The sequence below is a fragment of the Crocuta crocuta genome, unplaced genomic scaffold, assembly GCF_008692635.1.
Source record: "Crocuta crocuta isolate KB4526 unplaced genomic scaffold, BGI_CrCroc_1.0 scaffold330, whole genome shotgun sequence".
Taxonomy (NCBI): Eukaryota; Metazoa; Chordata; class Mammalia; order Carnivora; family Hyaenidae; genus Crocuta; species Crocuta crocuta.
Genome location: NW_027530521.1, coordinates 3,449,608 through 3,460,446, shown reverse-complemented (window position 1 = coordinate 3,460,446; position 10,839 = coordinate 3,449,608). Strand labels below are relative to the sequence as shown.

At 52.8% G+C, this 10,839-nt stretch overlaps 1 long non-coding RNA gene across 2 annotated transcripts; it reads right to left on the bottom strand.

Moving 5' to 3' along the window:
* Positions 1-1,604: 1,604 nt before the first annotated feature.
* On the bottom strand, positions 1,605-5,006 carry LOC144234232 (uncharacterized). Of its 2 annotated transcripts, none has more exons than XR_013335896.1 (4): positions 4,912-5,006; positions 4,241-4,417; positions 4,002-4,062; positions 1,605-2,306 (listed from the first exon to the last, which is right to left on the bottom strand). It is a non-coding gene; the product is annotated as an uncharacterized LOC144234232 (long non-coding RNA). The 2 variants fall into 2 exon arrangements; XR_013335895.1 differs by having other exon boundaries at positions 4,249-4,417.
* Positions 5,007-10,839: the final 5,833 nt, after the last annotated feature.

Below are 10,839 nucleotides of genomic sequence, written 5' to 3'. Positions count from 1 at the left end.
CGGCGCGGCCCCGCCTCTGGAGCCACTGGGAGGCCGCAGACCTCAGGGGCGGGAGGCGGGACGGGCTGTGGGAACACACAGGCCAGACGGGGATCAAACTGACTTTTTGACACGTTTCTGTGGGAAGGCGGCCCTGAGTGTGAAGCCAGCTCCCAGAGTAGCGTGGGACCTTCTGTGTGGCGCCAGGGTGGGCGTGGGCACCCTTCGCTGGACGCTGGGGCCCAGGGCGCCCAGGGCGGGGGGGCCGAGGGTGGGACGGGAGGAGGCCCAGGGGGTGCCCTGGCCTGGCCTCGGGGTGGGGGGGAGGCTGAGGCTCCCACTTGTTTCTACCTCCAGCACCCTGGCGCCTTCCTCCCAGAAGCTGGGCAGCCTGGGCTCTGGGGTCGAATTCTGACTCAGCCAGTTCACCAGCAGTGTGACCTGGAAAGAACCACTTAGCTTTCTGATCTTCCGTTTCCTTATCCGTCAAAAATGAAGCCAACGGGTGGGTGAGGTAGTGCTAGTTAGTGACCGGGGAGGTGTTCCGGGCTCTTACAGATGTCACCATTTCATTAAAGAATGTTGCTTTATTGAAATAGGTGACACATATTATAATTTCATGGGATCAGAACAATCCTGCAAGGCAGAGCTCATGAAGCCCATTTTACAGATGAAGAAAATGAGTCTGGAGCATAAGAAATACCCAGACCGTGAGGGGCACAGCCCAATGCAAACCCACGCCTTTTGCCTCCAAAGCCTGTGTTTTTGTTCATATGTTTTTGTTTTTATTACATCCAGAAATTTCTCTAGTTAACGCTATTAGTGGAAACATGACTTACATTTTGTTAGTAAAGGCATCGTGAATACCTGGGCTGCACAGCACACCTCAAGGTCCTGTCATCGGAGCCTCTGGACATTCCCCAGGGGGTGGCCACAAATGTCCCCATTTTACGGGGGGTGGAGATGACACGGAGGCTCATAAGAGCAGCAGAGGAACCCAACGAGAAAAGGCTGTGGGCAGCACCGGCTGGTGCGATGTCCAACTCTCTCCTCTTCTGGTGGAACCAGGCCAAGCCTGGGAATGGGGGGAGCTTTGGAGAGTACCACCTGCAGTTAGAGTGGACAGGCAGGAGGGGTCCACCCTGGGCCCCCTGCAGCCTCCCCGCATAGCTGGAGGATGAGTCACGCACCCCTAGGGGACCTTCCTAATTGCCCACAGGTATGCAGGGCCTTGCTGACAGAGTGCTTGACAGAGACCAGGCCCGAGCGCACGGAGCTGGGAAGCAAAGGGGCTGGAGAAGCCCAGATGAGGTCAGGGAGGGTCACCCTCTCTGTGTCGCCTGCTCTGGGGTCCCCAGGGTTCTGTTTTTCCCAGCAGGGCTGGATGAGCTGAGGTGAGGCCAGGACAGTGCCCTGGGGCCACGTGGGGGGATGGTCAGCCTTGAGAGCCGGTTCTGCCACCCCTGCTGGGGGACCTCGGTGGACTGACCAACCCTCACCGAATCTTAGCGGCTGCTTCTGAGAAAAGGGGTAATAATGGCACACTCATCACAGAGGTGTTAAAGGACCCCAAATACTACCGTGCTTACATGGTTATAAAGAGCTTAGCACATGGAAACACTCGATATGGGCTCACTGTTATTGTCGTTGCTGTTACCATCCTTGGGCCAATGTCCAGAACCTTCTGCCAGCTCAAAGACACGCACTGCAGCGTGGTGCCCAGGGCTGGTTTGAGAAGTCAGAGACTCATGTAACCCCATTCGGGGGTCCCTGAGGGATGGAGAAGGGGGCTCCCGGTGGGCCAGTCAGGTGGGGATGCCGGCGGGGAGCCTCAGCCCTGCCTTCGTGGCCTGGCAAAACCTGGAGGGACCGGTGCACTCTGGCGCCATGGTCTATGGGATGGCGACAGGAAGCCTGGGCTTCAAATGATCCAAACTGTGTTGCCCTCTCTCCCTGATGTGTCCCCTGAAGGCCACGGACAGCATGTGGCCAACCTTGCTGCTGAGGTGTGGTGCCCTGTGGCTTGCTAGAGGACTCTGGGGCTGATTCACAGCGGGCTTTAGGCAAGATGAGGCCCCTCTCCAGGCCTCAGTGTTCCCTTCTGAGAAGTAGGTAGAGGCTCTCTGGCTTCCTCTGCCTCCCTTGGAGGAGCTGAGGAGGACGCAGAGGCTGGCCTTGGCTGGACGGACCCAGGAGGAGCTTCAGGTTTGTCTGGAAGTCATGCTGTGTCCTTCTGGCCTCCCCAAGCTGGCGTCCACACCAGCCGGATGGTCAGCACACTCGAGGCCTCCGCCTGTGCTCACACAGCCGTAGCAGGCCCCTGCTTTCTGGGAAAGGAGTAAAGATTAATTAAGGTTGTCAGGGCCTAAGTAAATCACCAATGTCAATTTCCTCCCTCTGGCTCTTGCTGTCAGAATAAATTGGACAGTCATTACCTAATACTCAGCCCTATTTTCCTAATATTTCATGCACGCTGTGGCGTTGATGGGAAACAGGGAGGGTGAGGCCCTTTGGAGTGGCAGAGATGGCAAGCCGTGTGGAGCCAAGGGGGTCCGGGCAGAGTGGCCTTGCCTCCCGCCCCTCCCTGGAACAGTGATCTCAGGATGGGCCCAGGGGGTGGGCTCTGTCCACGTAGGTCACTGTTCTGACCCCACTGAGACCAAAGGCCTACTGGCAACAACTCCCAGGGCCCTCCTGGGAAGGGTCAAGGAGCTGCTACCTTCAGGGACTTTGGTTTCAGACCAGGCTCCAAGAGCCACAGCAACTGGTACCTTCATGGACTCCAAGATGGCCTCGGTTTCTTAATCTGAAAAATGGGAATGAACGAAAAAGCTCCACTCACAAGGGTGGACAGTTTGTCCATTCCCAGGTGGAGGCGTCTTCCCAGGGAACACGCCAAAGACCAGAAATCCTTCAAGGACCAAAATAAGAACTGAAGGTGCTGACAATAGGCTTTCAAGGTCCCCCACGTAGGATTACGTGCCTCACGGACTTAGCGAACCAGCCCTAGGCACCGCCTTCCAGTGTGTGGCCTTGAGCGGGCAGAAGGTCCTGGAAATTGGACTAAGGATGGTAACGCCACCCCCAGTACCAGCCAGCACACACTGAGTGTATGCAAGTGTACTTCTTTCTCTTGAAAGAAATCATAGGACAAAGCTTCACGACACTGGACTTGGCAATGAAGTCTTGGATATGACACCAAAGGCACAGGCAATAGAAGCAAAAATAGACACACTGGATTTCGTGAAAACTAGAAGTTTTGCGCCTCATAAGACACCATCCACGGAGTGATAAGGCGCCCCCACAGAATGGTAGAAAACATTTGCAATTCATACTTCGGCTAAGGGATTCATATCCAGAACATGGAGAAAACTCCTCAACACGACAAGAGAAAAAAAGTCAAAAACACACAAAGGACTCCAAGAGACAGTTTGCCAAAGAAGATATACCAATGGCCAATAAGCATATGAAAAGAAGCTCAGTGTCACTCATCATCAGGGATATGCAAATCAAAACCCCAGTGAGAGACCACCTCACACCCATTACAATGGCTACTTTCAAAACAAAACAAAACAAAACAAAACAAAACAAAAACAAAACACAAGTGCCTGGTGAAGATGTGGAGAAATTGGAACCCTTGTGCATTTTTGGTGGGAATGTTAAATGGTATGGCTGCCATGGAAAACAGTCTGCAGGTTCCTCAAAAAATTAAAAATAGAATTACCACATGAGCCAGCAATTCTAGTTTTGAGTATATGCCCCAAGGAACTGAAAGAAGAGTCTCAGAGAAGTATTTGTACACCCGTGTTCACAGCAGCATTATTCACAATAGCTAAAACGTGGAGGCAACCCAGCGTCTACCGACTAATGAATGGATTACGAAAATGTGGTGCACACATACAATGGAATGTTACTCAGCCTTGAAAAGGAAGGGAATTCTGCAATGTGCTAAAGCGTGGATGATATGGAGGACACTACGTTAAGTGAAATAAACCAGTCTCCAAAATACTTAGTCCACTTACATGAGGTGCTTAGAGTAGTCAAAATCAAAAAGCCGGAAAGTGGAATGATGGTCGTCAGGTGCTGGGAAGAAGGGAGAACTGGGAGTTATTGGTAAATAGATAGAGTTTCGGATTGATAATTTGTAACGAGTTAGGGGGATGGGTGGTGGGGATAGCCACAGGCATTGTAAATGTAATAAATGGTTAGGTGGTAAATTTTATGTTACATGCACTTAACACAATGAATAGAAAAAAAATACCGAGGCACCTGGGTGGCTCAGTCAGTTGAGTGTCAGCCTCATGACCCTGTCATGAGTAGGTCATGATCTCATGGGCTTGTGAGTTCAAGCCCGGCATGGAGCTCGCTGCTGTCAGCCTGTCTGCACACAGCTCTCTTCGGGTCCTCTGTCTCTGCCTCTCCTCTGCTCGTGCTCTGTCTCTCAAAAATAAATATTAAAAAGAATTAAGCATGCAAGAGTGCTTTGTAAACTCTGAGACTAGGTGCATCCTGGATATTATCATGCTTATCGTGGGCTGGACCCTGAAAGAAAGACCGCGACCCTCCCTCAGTCTAGGGTGTGCAATGGAGGGGACAGATCCTGGACAGGAAGAACAGTTTGAGCAAAGACTGGAGAAGGGAAGGGAAAAACAAGCTGTCATGGAGCTTTGTTGTTTTTCTTCCTCCCCAGTATGTGGGTCTAGAGCAGACACGGTGTCATCCTGGTCCCCAAGTCCAGAGACACCAGCCAAAGGGCCCGGCCTTGGTGCGGACACGATACACGCCATGTCCGCCCCCTCTGAAGGTCCCGACGTTCCCAGGGCTTCACAGCCTTGCTTAATTCCCTCAAATATAAGCAGCCTTTAATTTATGGGGACACAGTAGTGGCCCCGGGGTCTGAACTAGAAATCAAAGCACACAGGCATCATTTACCATAAACAGGCCGCTCCCCAGTGGCTTCTGAGGCCCAGGGACGAGGAAACCCCGAGATGCTCAGATCGGAGCTCACAATAGGCGCGGGGCTGTGGTCCAGGGCTCTGACCGCGAGGCCCCTCCCAGCTCGCGTCATGGTGGAGCCTCTGAGCCGCTGGGAGGGGCCGCGGACAATGGGGGGCGGAGTCCACCGGCGGGATGGGGAACAATGGGTCCAATCAATTCCGGAGCTTCCTCACTTGTTCTAAAATAAATCCTGGAGGTCTGGGGGTGGAAGTAAATCCCAGTAGGGATGAACAGCTTGGCACCCCTCCGTTGGCGGGGCGGGGGGCTGGAAGGGAGTGCGTGGGGAGGTGGTGGTGTGGAGCCCAGGGTACCCCGCTGGGTACCCAGCGTCCCGCGGGTGTGAGTGTGCTCCTAAATGTTTAACAACTTGTCCTAGAAGGGGTCAGCCCTGATTTGGAGGGTTTGTTGATGGCCGAAATGGAAGACTCCCCAAGGCCGATTTCAGGCTACCACGGCAGTATCCCAGAAGGCGGAGCTGGGAAGAGGTCTGCACCTATGCACCACCGTGGGGCCCTTCATGCTCATGTCACAGATATAAGTGATCTCATGGGCACCCGTGATAGTAAATGTATGTGCCAGAGAGCGCCAGCAGGGGAGGGGCAGAGAGAGAGGGAGACAGAGAACCTGGAGCAGGCTCTGCGCTGTCAGCAAGCGGCCCAGTGCCAGGCTCCAACCCTCAAACCATGAGATCATGACCTGCGCAGAAGCTGGAACCTCAACCGTATCTCCAGGAAATGATGAGTTTGGTTATCTGTTACCTTTGTTTTAATATAATGTATTTAACTGTATGTTCCTATCATTGAATTTGTAAGGGTGAATTTTCTTTCTTTTTTTTAATTTTTAATGTTTTATTTTTATTTCTAGGAGAGAGAGAGAGACAGCGTGAGCAGGGGAGGGTCAGAGAGAGAGGGAGACACAGAATTGGAAACAGGCTCCAGGCTCTGAGCTGGCAGTCAGCACAGAGCCCGGCGTGGGGCTCGAACCCACGAACCGCGAGATCATGACCTAAGCGAAAGTCGGACGCTTTACCGACTAAGCCACCCAGGCGCCCCTGAAATTTCTGAAAACACATCGGTGAGGTTCACAAGTTGGAACAAGTTTGTGTGAGTTGGCGTGGGTCCAGCACAGCACCGAGCACAGGGGACCTGGGCCAGGCCCATCACCACCCCCTCTCCAGCCTCTGGACGGCCCTGAGCAGCATGAGGGTTTCTAGGGACTTCTGCCCATCAGCTAGTGGGGCCTGGAGATGAGTGAGGCTGCCCCTGATTGGGGCCTGGACACCTCCTGAGGTGAGGAAGGGGAGGAGATGCCAGAGTTTCCATACTTGGGCTCTAGTCCTTGATACCTCTGTCTAAGCCCCCTGCTCCTCACTCAGGCTCCTTCTAAGGTGGGGTGCTGCCTTACCCCAGCCTCCTTTTGCAAGCCTCTGCTCCCCAAGCAGGGTATTTGACCAGATCCCCCCATTATCCTGACCATCGAGCTATGGGTGGTTCTCTCCGAGGCAAGGTTCTGTGGCTTTATCATTGGGGAACCCTGTGGCTTTATCATTGCTGTTCTCCAGGATGCTTCTGGTACCCCAGTCCACCCATGCTGCACTTTACCTGCCTAGGATGACAGTGAGAGCCCACACATTTGTTGACTGTTGCTGAAGTGCCAGGCTCAGGGCTGCCACAATGTGATCCCATGTGGTAGGAGCCACTGTTAACCCATTTTGCATAGGGACTGCCTAAGTCACTCAGAGTGGTGAAGCCATTTGCCCAAGGGCATGCAAAGCATATGTTGCGAACCAAAGCCTGTTATTGAAAACAATTATTTTAGTTGATATTTACTAAAAACAATTTTGATGTGTGTGTGTGTGTGTGTGTGTTTAAGTTTGTATACAACCTGTCTTGCCCAGGTGTGCCCATGGGAGTCCTGGGTGGAGGTGGAGGGATGGGGAGAAGCTTCTGGGATGGGCAGAGTGGCCCGCACATGCCAGGAACAGAAATTGCCACGTGAGCAATAGCACAAGGAAGGCATTCTGGTCTTTGTCCTTCGGTTTGCTCGTCATTCGGGCCATGTGCCCCCATTGGGGAAGTGGAGGCATGTTCCTAAAAGACCTCAGTGCCAGGTTTGAGCCCCGGTGCCAGCTCTGTAGCCTTGGGCGGGTCGGTTAACAGGAGCTCCTCTGTTCCTTCATCTGTGGAAGGGGCCGCACAACTGTGGTCTGTTGTAGGGGCGTTGTGACATTGCAGAGGGCTCGCTCAGCACCGTGTTGGCTCGCTGTGGTTATCACTGAGGGCCCAGGTGGCCTAGGCTGCAGTCACTGTGGCCCCACCGCACCCTCTCTGAGGCTCTGGCCCCTGTCGCTGCCCCTTCGCTGGCATGACTGGCAGCCTGCTTCTCTGGTCCTTTGCCAACAAGATTCAAACCCCGTCTGCACGCATGGGTCAGAAATGTGAATGGAGCTCTCGGGGACCGGCAGCTCACCCCTCCTCCAACTCTGAGGCCGCTGTGTTATTGACGGCCTAAGTGCTCATGTGAAACACCAGTTGCACCTCGCACTTGCCAAGCTGTCCCCGGCTCGGGACTCTGTGTTTGATCATGTTGAAAGGCCTTGACACAGACAATCCAGGTTTGGAGGCCGACGGGGGAGAGCATGCTGAAGATCAAGCATGGGCGGGGGCCCCTGGGACCCCAGCCCGGGCCTCGGAGCAGGGCCAGCAGCCCACACCAGCCTGGCGCTTCCCGCCAGACACAAACCAGGCCTGGGAACGGGTGCAGGCAGCCAGGAAGCCAGCCTGCCAGGTGCCAAAGAGGCTGGCCGTCTCTGGGGCGATCCCTGGCCCTCTCTCCTCTACAGCACCCACCCTGGCCCCCGCCTCTGAGGCCATACTCTTCACCCCCGGGGGCCAGAGCAGTGATGGGAACAGAGGGCAGCGGCACAGCTCTCGTCCCCAGCGCGGCCCAGGAGAGACCCTCTCCCACTCAGATCCTCTGATGTGGCTCCTCTAATAGTTCTGTTAACACCAAAGGCTTAGCTGAGTCGCTCTGCAGCCACCTTTGGGAGGTGAGAGAAAGGCCCTCTTCATAGATGGGAAGGTTGAGGCCCAGAAAGGTCCAGGGGGTCAGCGGTGAGCTGCAGTCCCTCCACTTGGTCAGGGTCTTCTGATTCACAGTCTGCCCTTCTTGCAGTCAGGCCACCACAGTTCCCATGAAAGTGACTGGGTGTGTGGCAACGGGTGGAGGGAAAATTCCTTTTCGTCCTTCTTCCATAGGGGCGATGGCCACCCCCAGTCTGGCAGCTTTACAAGAACAGGCTTGTAAACTCAGCAACACCCCATAATCCTTTTTATGGGGCCTGCTGTGGTAATGGACATTCATCAGCTCTCCCAGACTAAGCCTGGTGGGCCTGGGCGTGGGAGGCTAAGGGGGGCCAGGCCGGCCCATCTACCCAACCCCCTAGCTGGGTAAATGGTCCCAAAGGAGGGACCGAGCCCGCATATTTCTGAGCAATCCCAAGACTCCGCCAGGAGGTGCTCTGCAGCCAGGGGGGAAGGGATAGGGGGTCCAGAGGAAAATCACAGGTCAAAACACCTGCGTGGGCATCACCTGTGCTTCTATCCAGAAGCCCACTTGGGCTGGGAAGAAGGGAGGAATTGTCTAAAATTCAAATTCCTAGGCTCCTCTCTAACCTCCTGATTCCAAGTCTCCAAATGTGGCCCCAGGAATGTGCAGTTTACATCCTCTACCTTAGGAAGAGACAGAGGGTGATGGCGGGGAAGTGAGAGCTAGGTCAGACACCTAGATTGTCCATTTCCTCACTCAACAAACACCTGCTGAAATCTGGCCTTGACTGTGGACAGGGGAGGTCACCCTTTGCTTTCATGTGGATAGACAGGGTCTGCCTCCACCTTCACCTGTACAATGACCTTGGCCACTCTGCTGTCCTCCATCAAATGGGAGGAGTGTTTGCAGTCCCTTCCAGCTCAAACACCTTGTGATTAAATCAGCGTGTAGCTAATGCAGCCAAATGGCCTTGTAATCAATCCTTTAGCTTCTTGAGCTATTAGGGGATTGGGACTAGATCCTGGGGAGACCTTGGATCCAGGGCTCCAGGCCAAAGAGCTGTCTCTTCTTTACATCTGCCCACTCTTCCCGAGGATTGGAGCTTGTGCCCTCTGAACCAGGACAGGTGGAGCATGGCGGTCCGTCCCTCAGCAGAAGCGGAGCTTGGGAGGTCCAGCGCTGGAGTTCTGTAAGGCCTCACCCGGATGCCTTGACTGGCCGTGATCTTGAGGCCCACTAACAGTAACACTGCTTCTTGGGTCCTAGTTTGTTTTGTTTAGTCTCACTGGTGTTTTAGAAGTTATGTGCGGTATATCTACACGTTTTTAAACCATGAATGATGCTGTATTTATGTAAAAGAGTTGAGATCAGTGCTTCTGAACTTTTAAAATGTGTCCTAACTTTCCTCGTCTGTAAAATGGGATAATAAAAGCAGAGCTTACCTCAAAGGCCTATTAGGTAGATTAAATGACATGATACATGTAAACATTTAAGGCAGTACCTGGGACATGATAAATACTCCATGTAAGTTCTTATTTACATGACATTTTTGCCACTTGTCGTTCCTGAGTACAATCTATGTCCTTGCTTACTTGATGCATTTCCTCAAGTCCATTTCTTTGTTTTCTTTTTTTGATACTTATTTATTTATTTTTGAGAGAGAGAGAGAGACAGAGAGAGAGGGAGACAGCGAATCGCAGGCTGGCTCTGCACTGTCAGCGCAGCCAGACGTGGGGCTCAAACTCACAAACCGTGAGACCATGACCCAAGCTGAAATCAGGAGTTGGAGGCTTAACTTGACTGAGCCATCCAGGCGCCCCTCTTTTTTCTTTTTTACTGAAGGAAGTTTAATTAAAAAGGAAATGTTATGTCATGACTGAAAGTGGAAAAGCAGTATCAATTGCCAGGAGAGGCTGCAGCAGTAAAAAGGAACACGGAAGAAACTAAACAATGTCATTAAAACTGAGGCAGATGTAGATTGTGGTGGTAGCTGGGAAAATCTAGAAGAACCTGATACAATGGCACGAAACCATACACGCATTGTCCACAAAACTGATGTCGATCCCCTGGGTCTGGTGTTGTACTTGAATGATGTAGGACGTACACGCTGGGTGGAGAGGACATGAGATCTCTCTCAACTCTCTTTGCAACCTACTGTGAATCTATAATTTTGAAACAAAAATCTTAAAAAAAAATCTTCAGCAAATGGGTGCTTTCTCCTAGCCCGAGGCTGAGTCTTTCCATTTAAAGAGGAGCCGGAGGGACTCCTGAATGGCTCAGTCGGTTAAGTGTCTGGGCTCTTGATTTCAGCTCAGGTCATGATCTCGCAGTTTGTGGTTTTGAATCCCATGTTGGGCTCTGTGCTGACAGCACGGAGCCTGCTTGGGATTCTCTCTCTCTCTCTCTCTCTCTCTCGCTCTCTCTCTCTCTCCCCTTCTCTGTCTGCCCCTCCCCCACTCCCCTCACTTTCTCTCTCAAAATAAATAAATGAATTAAAAAAAAAAATAAAGAGGAACTAGCAAGTGTTGATGTCAGACGTCCTAATCCACATACCAAGACTTTCTCCTTGACTAATCGGAAGTTTAGAAAGAGCCAGACTTCCCACTCTGGGAGTCAAAATCACTAACCACTAAACCACCACACACACCATGAGTGGGGTGTGTGCCGCCTTTGGGAAATACTGCCCTTGGTTTTGCCTCTGCTGCCCCGTGTGGGACAGTCAGTCGATAGCCCTGCTGTGTGGCTGAGAGGCTGTCTGATTATCCTAAAGGACCACAGAGCTCAGGTCCCAGCCCCCCCCCCCCCCCACCCCCC